The sequence below is a fragment of the Stenella coeruleoalba genome, assembly GCF_951394435.1.
Source record: "Stenella coeruleoalba genome assembly, chromosome: 7".
In the NCBI taxonomy this organism is placed as follows: domain Eukaryota; kingdom Metazoa; phylum Chordata; class Mammalia; order Artiodactyla; family Delphinidae; genus Stenella; species Stenella coeruleoalba.
In genome coordinates, this window is record NC_137153.1 from 29086371 (window position 1) to 29093642 (window position 7272).

General features: G+C 46.6%; 1 pseudogene across 1 annotated transcript; it reads right to left on the bottom strand.

The window, feature by feature from the left end:
* Window positions 1–244: 244 nt before the first annotated feature.
* LOC307189589 (nuclear pore glycoprotein p62-like) lies at window positions 245–1265 on the bottom strand (annotated as a pseudogene). Its single transcript has one exon. The product of its transcript is annotated as a nuclear pore glycoprotein p62-like (transcript).
* Window positions 1266–7272: the final 6007 nt, after the last annotated feature.

Here is a 7272-nt window from a genome sequence, read left to right on the forward strand (position 1 = left end):
ATTACACACACAGAGTTAACATCAAATAGGTTTCTGCCTGGAGAGCTGATATAGTTTTGATTTGCTGATACTAAAAGCCAAACTCTGTAGTTCCCAACAGTACAACATCTAAGTGGAAAAAAATACATGCACACTTTTTTTCCACCAAATATTGAATAGTAACCGTAAATACTACTCTAATGAATGCCATCAAAATGTGTAGGTAATGTATAATCCAAAAACAACATGCTGAAGATAGGGTCATTCAATCAAGAGCAATCCTGACATTGCACTCCTGCTCCTTGCAATGATGATGCTCGAAAACTTGTGTTACCTCTTCTACCTTCCTTTGCAGCATACCTGAAGTCTGATTAATCCATTGTAGACTGTCCATGTGAGCATTCAGCATTTTGCTGAATTCAGATCTGCTGGAGCACGTCAGTAGTGTCAGCAGGACTTCCAAATGTATTCAGGTGCTCAATAATGACCTTGAGATCTTGGGCCATTCGTTTCAGCTGAGCATCTCCATTTTCTGCTAACTAGTAAGTCCTCTCATGTTCCTCATCTAAATGCTGCAGATAAATAGACCCACTCTGGTCCTTTACAGACTCCTCTAAAAGGGTCAAGGGATCTTCTAGTTCTTACTGCTGTGACAGGATAAAATCCAATTCTTTTTCCAGGCTTTTCTGATCCGGTTTCACTTTTTCTACTTCTCCATGTAAAGCAGTGATCTTCTCACCATTCTCAATCAATGTATGGTCCCAAGCATTGACCTGGGTGGCCTGGTGAAGAAAATGTTTCTCTTGATCCTCTAACTCAAGGCTCCATTTGTTTGCCAGACCATCCAGCTGACCATAGGTCATCACAGTAGTTATGACTGTATTAACAGTGAAAGTAAAAGGTATAGAAGTAATGCCAACCTGAACAGTGTTATTAATCTCAGTTGATGTCAGTGGTTTTAGATTCAAGGTAAAGCCCCTGGTGGCTGTGGTGGTGGTGGTTGACATTGTAGTAGATGCAACAGGAGCTGCTCCACCTGCTCCAGGGAATTTTAATCCCAGTCCCAAAGTTGTACCACCAAGTGTTCCAGCCAAAATTGTTGGGGCACCAAATGAGACCCCAGTAGGAGCAGTGGAGGTAGAAGCATTTGAAAATGAGGTAAACTGCATGGTGCTTGAACTAGTAGTGGCAGCAACAGTAGATGCTGGAGCCAACCCTTGATGGTGGTGCCCCAAAGTAAATAGGAAGGCAGACAAGGCTTCGGCATGGCCAGAGAGGCTGGCCATGGCCTTCTTGGGCTGGAAAGAGCCGGCGCACACAGTGAGTACATCCCCACTGGAGCAATGCTAACTGAGGGTTCAGAGGTTTTTGATGTGACTATCCATCTCAGACTGCAAAGTTTTAGGAGGCTTCTTACAGCATTGGTGGTTGTATCACTATCCAAGTATGCTTCCACACGTGAAGGAGAACACGTGAATCATAGTTTATAGTTTTCTCAGTCTCTCCTTACATTTCTCAGAAGCTCACAGACCTTGAAGCTTCTACTGACTTATCCCTCCAGAAGGTCTTGGGCTGAAGGGGCACAAACAGCTCACTTTGAAGCAGGCTTCTCTCTTCAGGTTGTACTCACACAAGTGCCTATATCAGGAGGAAGGTGGCCCAATGGTACCTCAGGCCATGGAGACCCCAAGACAAGGACAGCCAGAGGCACTTGCTCCAGCCAGTACATGCACCAGAATGGGAGCTTCGGCTTCTCAGAGGTTACAGGATCACACAACCCACTTTGATATGGTAACACTCTACTCAAGCCATAGGGTGCACCCCTGTAAGTTTTCAAATCAGTAGTGACTTGAGGTCTCACTGTCCAACATCCCCTGGCAAGGCTCTTCCTGAATCTTAGTTGGCTAGTGTCCCTGGGGCCAAAGCCATCTGTATTGAGAAAGCTCGGAACTGCTCATGACCTATGAAGATGGGGATGGGATCTGCACTGGGGACAAGCCTAGTGCAGTTGGGGGCTGGGATCTCTGGTCTGTAGCCCCCTATGCATTCCCCGGTGTGTTTCAGCACTCCTGAATTTCCATCCAGGAGCAATTATACCATTAAGGAGGGATGTGAGTTAGCCAGGAACACCCAGCCTGTCAGCTGGAGGGGGTGACTTGGGGAACTTTGGTGTCAGTAGCCTTGGGAATATTGCCCTGCTCTTTGGCTGCACTTCTGGGGTTATTTCTGTACTGCCAACCACAGCACAGACATCACCCCGGGGCATGTCACGCATCTTTGGTGTTAGTATCAACAGTTTTCTTCTCTTCACTCAAATTAACCACAGAGGTGGGAGAAATCCTATTGTCCCTGAAGGAGTGAGCTTGCAGCATGGGGATGGTCAAGAGACATTGGTAGAAACCAGCCTCACTCCCATCAAAATATGCTTGGGCCGTACTCCAGGATGGTGAGTGATGCCCCTTGATAACTTGGCCTATAGCTGCCAAGTGGCCATGAATATAGCGAATGCTTCCTGGAAAACCTCTGTCCTCACCAAGCCATATTCTAAAAACAAGAACCATCACACAGTAAATGGATGCTTCATCCCTGATTTTCAGCCCAAGTTCCCTGTGGCTCTAGAGGATTCTGCCTGGCTCCTCTGCCTCTGAGCTCCTCCTCCGTCCTGTGCTCAGCTTACCCTCCAACTTTCTCTTTCCCAAACACCCAAGTGCAGCCCACATAACTAGACTGAGCCTCTGGTACTTGGCGACATGGAGCAGGGCTGCTTCTCTGACCATGGTTTGAGAGCAAACACCATAGAATCCAGTGCCGGCCAGAGAGCTTCCATCAGTTCTGCCAGGGTACAGATAGCCATGGATTTTTCTTTCAATACTGTTTTCTCTAAGCCTTCTCTATAGGTCACTGTAGGAGTAGAAGCCACTGTTCAGGGGCTCCCTTCCCCTCATACTTCCTCATGGAATTTCATATGGAAATTGTCCCAGTAAACTCACAGCATGCATGGTCCCAACTCCCTTGTCCAGTTGTGCATATACGTTCCCCAGTGTCCCTTTACCCAGCACCTCTGGCAGGGACTCACATCTCTTCCCCTTCCTCTCCTCCCACCACACAATGCCTCCCTAATGGAAAATCCAAGCATTATTATTGCTCTTCTGGGGGCATCATTAATGTTAGACCTGCGCGGTCTCCTAGGAGTTTCGACTCGCCCAGGAAACAACAAGAGTCGGAAGTCGATGCAAAACGCAAGAGGTTTATTGAAGGCCGGTGCACCGGGGTTCCTTGGTCCTCACGCAGGAGGTCGAAGAAGGAACCCTTTTGGGCGCGAATATGTCAGTTTTACAGGTTCCCACTTCCCCGTATGTAAATTATAGATTTGGTTGTGTTCTCCTGCTGATTGGTCCCGGCTTAGGCTCGGACCAGAGAGGGAACTTGTCCCCAGCTGCCTGATTGGTCTTTGACAGACACCTTTTTTACATTTTGTTATCTCCCTCCTTCTCCCCAGCTGCCTGATTGGTCTTTGACAGACACCTTTTTTACATTTTGTTATCTCCCTCCTTCTCGGAAGGGGGCCGGACATCCTGGAAATTCACCCATTGTCTAAGAAGCCCCTATTGTCTGGAGAGTTCTTAATCATTAGCTGGAACAATGTCCCTCGAGTCCCACATTCCCCCCTTTTTCTTGTGACTATTGATTCCAATCATGGAATCTCAACCTTCTGTTCGTAAACTTTGGTACTGTTGTCATAACATTAGAACTTGTACAGTACTGATACATTCTCTAATAAATGCTATCAAGCGATTTAGAACACATGGTCCAAAAGTTAAAATCAACAATAAAACAATAAGAGGTCCCAACAGAGTAGAGATTAAGGTGGTAAACCAGGGGGACTTATCAAACCATGATTGAAACCATCCTTTTTCGTTCTCTCTCTCCCTTTGCCTTTTATCTAAGCGTTCCCTTAGTTTATCCATGGTTTTGGTAATGGTTCCTGAATGATCAATATAAAAGCAACATTCTTCTTTTAGAGTGGCGCATAATCCCCCTTCCTTAAGAAACAGCAAATCTAGGCTGCAACACCATTTCTGAAAGTGAGGTGAGTGATTCCTTTAGTTGAGTTATGGAACTTTCTAATGCTCGAAGGTCGATGTCTACAGCCTGTCTTAAACTTGCATAATACTGGGGTTGTTGTATGAGGGCTGTGGTTCCTGTTCCTATCCCGGCAGATATTCCTAGTCAGTCAGTAAAGGCAGTAAAACCAAAATTATAAGTCTTAGGTTCGTAGAAGCTTGAGTTTGAGCGGGTTGTCGGTTCTTTGGGCCCGCCATCCTGATGATGCCGTCACTGGTGCAGCCTTCACATGTGAAGCATGGATCCAGGCAGCGATGCCGTCCACTTTTATGGCCGTTGGGGTGGTGAGGAGGACGGTGTATGGTCCTTTCCATCGAGGTTCCAACATCTGGGTTCGATGCCGACGGACGTATACGGAGTCTCCGACTTGGAAAGGATGAGTTTCTCCCGGTGTTCCCGGTTGGTAGGCCTTGGCGAGTTGGGACCATATTTCTTTCTGGACCAATTGGAGTCCCAGTAGCCTAGCATATAAGTCAGTGTTATTTTGACAATCAGGTTTTATTTCTTTTCCTAAAGTGAGGAGGGGAGGCGGGGCACCATATAATATTTCAAAAGGAGTAAGATGGTATCGGGAAGGTGTATTTCTAACCCGGAATAGGGCCAAAGGAAGGAGCACCGTCCAATCGGTACCGCCAGTCTCCAAGGACAATTTAGTTAGGGTCTCTTTTAGAGTCCTATTCATTCTTTCTACCTGACCTAAACTTTGGGGTCTATAGGCACAATGTAATTTCCAATCAGTCCCCAAATATCTGGCCACATCCTGACTTACCTGGGTGACGAAGGCTGGACCATTATCAGACCCTATTACCTTTGATGCTCCAAATCGAGGAAAAATTTCTTCTAAAATCTTCTTGGCTACTACAGCAGCTGTTTCTTTCTTTGTTGGGAAAGCCTCTATCCATCCTGAAAAAGTGTCTACAAAAACTAAAAGGTATTTATTACCGTACCTTCCAGGACACACTTCGGTAAAGTCCACTTCCCAGTAAGTTCCTGGGCGGTCCCCCCTGAGTCTCTTTCCAGTTTCAAGTTTCCCTTTGTGAGTATTTACCTGTTGACATGGGACGCATTCCTGCACAATTTGTTCAGCTAATTTTGTCATTCCAGGGGTTTCGTACCCGGCTTTTTGTAACAAGGCTACCATCTTTTTAGTCCCCAAATGTGTCCATCTGTGCATCTGTTGTAACATGGATTCTGCTTGCTGAGGGGACAAAGTTCCTTTTGTTGTGGCCGGGATGATTTCTTCATCGCGGCCTGGTTTTTCAGGAACTTTATCTGACAGTCCTAAAATGACTTCTCCCGATGCTATTTCTCGGGCCACTTGGTCAGCCATATTATTTCCCCTAATTATTGGGGTATTTCCTTTTTGATGTCCAGGGCAGTGGATGATACTGACTTTAGTAGGAAGCATGAGTGCAGTCAACAAAGCCACGATTTCGTCTTTGTTTTTAATTTCTTTGCCACCTGAAGTTAGTAGCCCTCTCTGTTGGTAAATGGCACCGTGGATATGAGCGGTAGCAAACGCATATCTACTGTCTGTGTAGATGTTTACTTTTTTATTCTCTGCCATCTCTAATGCCCTCATCAGGGCAATTAATTCAGCTCGTTGGGCTGAGGTCCCTTGTGGTAGCGCCGCTGCCCATATGACTTGATTTCCGTCTACCACGGCTGCCCCAGTTCGACGCTTACCTTCCTCCAGGAAACTGCTCCCATCCGTGAACCAGGTGAAATCAGCATCAGGGAGGGGCAGGTCCATCAGATCTGGCCTACTGCCGTGTGCTGCGGCTAGTACTTCCTGACAATCATGTATGATGGTGGAGCCTTCCAAGTCAGGATCAGGTAGCAAGGTGGCTGGATTGAGTCCTGTGGCTGGAGCAAACTTGATGCGATCTGAGTTTAGCAACAGGGTTTGGTAATGGGTCATCCTGGCATTAGTTAGCCACCTATCCGGTGGTTGACGGACTACATTTTCCAGGGCATGAGGAGCTGTTATCGTTAGATTTTGTCCTAAAGTTAGTTTGTCAGCATCTTTGACTAGAACGGCCACTGCAGCGATTATCTTTAAACAGGTGGGCCATCCTGATGCCACAGGGTCCAATTTTTTTTGACAAATAAGCAACTGGGCGATTCCAGGGACCCAATTTCTGAGTCAATACTCCTTTTGCAATGCCCTTATTTTCGGCCACATATAAATGAAAAGGTTTGGTTACATCTGGCAGTCCTAGGGCTGGAGCTGAAAGTAAAGCTCGTTTGATTTGGTCAAAAGCCCGTTGTTCCTTATCGCCCCAAACGAAAGGAGTGCTGTTTTTGGTTAGGGGGTACAATGGGGCTGCCAGCTCAGCAAACCCTGGAATCCATAGTCTACAGAATCTGGCCGTCCCCAAAAATTCTCTAACCTGCCTGGCGTTTTTGGGAGCCAGAATTTGGGCCACCGTATCCTTTCTGCTCTCCGTGAGCCATCTTTGCCCCCCTTTTAATAGATACCCCAGGTAACTGACCTGTTGTTGGCATATTTGTGCTTTCTTGGCTGAGGCTCTATATCCCAGGGTTCCAAGTTCCGTTAACAGTTTTTCAGTACCCTTGATACAATCTTCTTGGGTCTCAGCAGCTAATAAAATATCATCAACGTATTGGAGTAATGTTACCTGGAGATTTGATTCTCTATATAATGCCAAATCCTGATGGAGGGCTTCATCAAAGATGGTCGGGGAGTTCTTAAATCCCTGAGGTAGCCGTGTCCATGTCAGCTGACCAGACATTCCCGATGTTGGATCTTTCCATTCGAAGGCAAAGTAGGGTTGGCTCAGGGGAGAGAGTCCTAAACAGAAAAAAACATCTTTAAGGTCCAAAACAGTATACCACGTATGTTGAGGTGGAAGAGTGCTCAGGAGGTTGTAAGGGTTTGGAACTGTGGGGTGGAGGTCTGCCACCCGTTTGTTTACCTCTCGTAGATCCTGCACCGGCCGATAATCATTTGTTCCTGGTTTCTTTACCGGCAGGAGAGGGGTGTTCCATGCTGATTGACATCTTATTAAGATGCCCAAGTCTAGTAGCCTCTGTATATGGGGACGGATACCGTCTTTGGCTTCTCTACTCATGGGGTATTGACGGACTGTTATTGGGGTGGCAGTTGCCTTGAGTTCCACTAGCACCGGGGGCCGATTTTTGGCC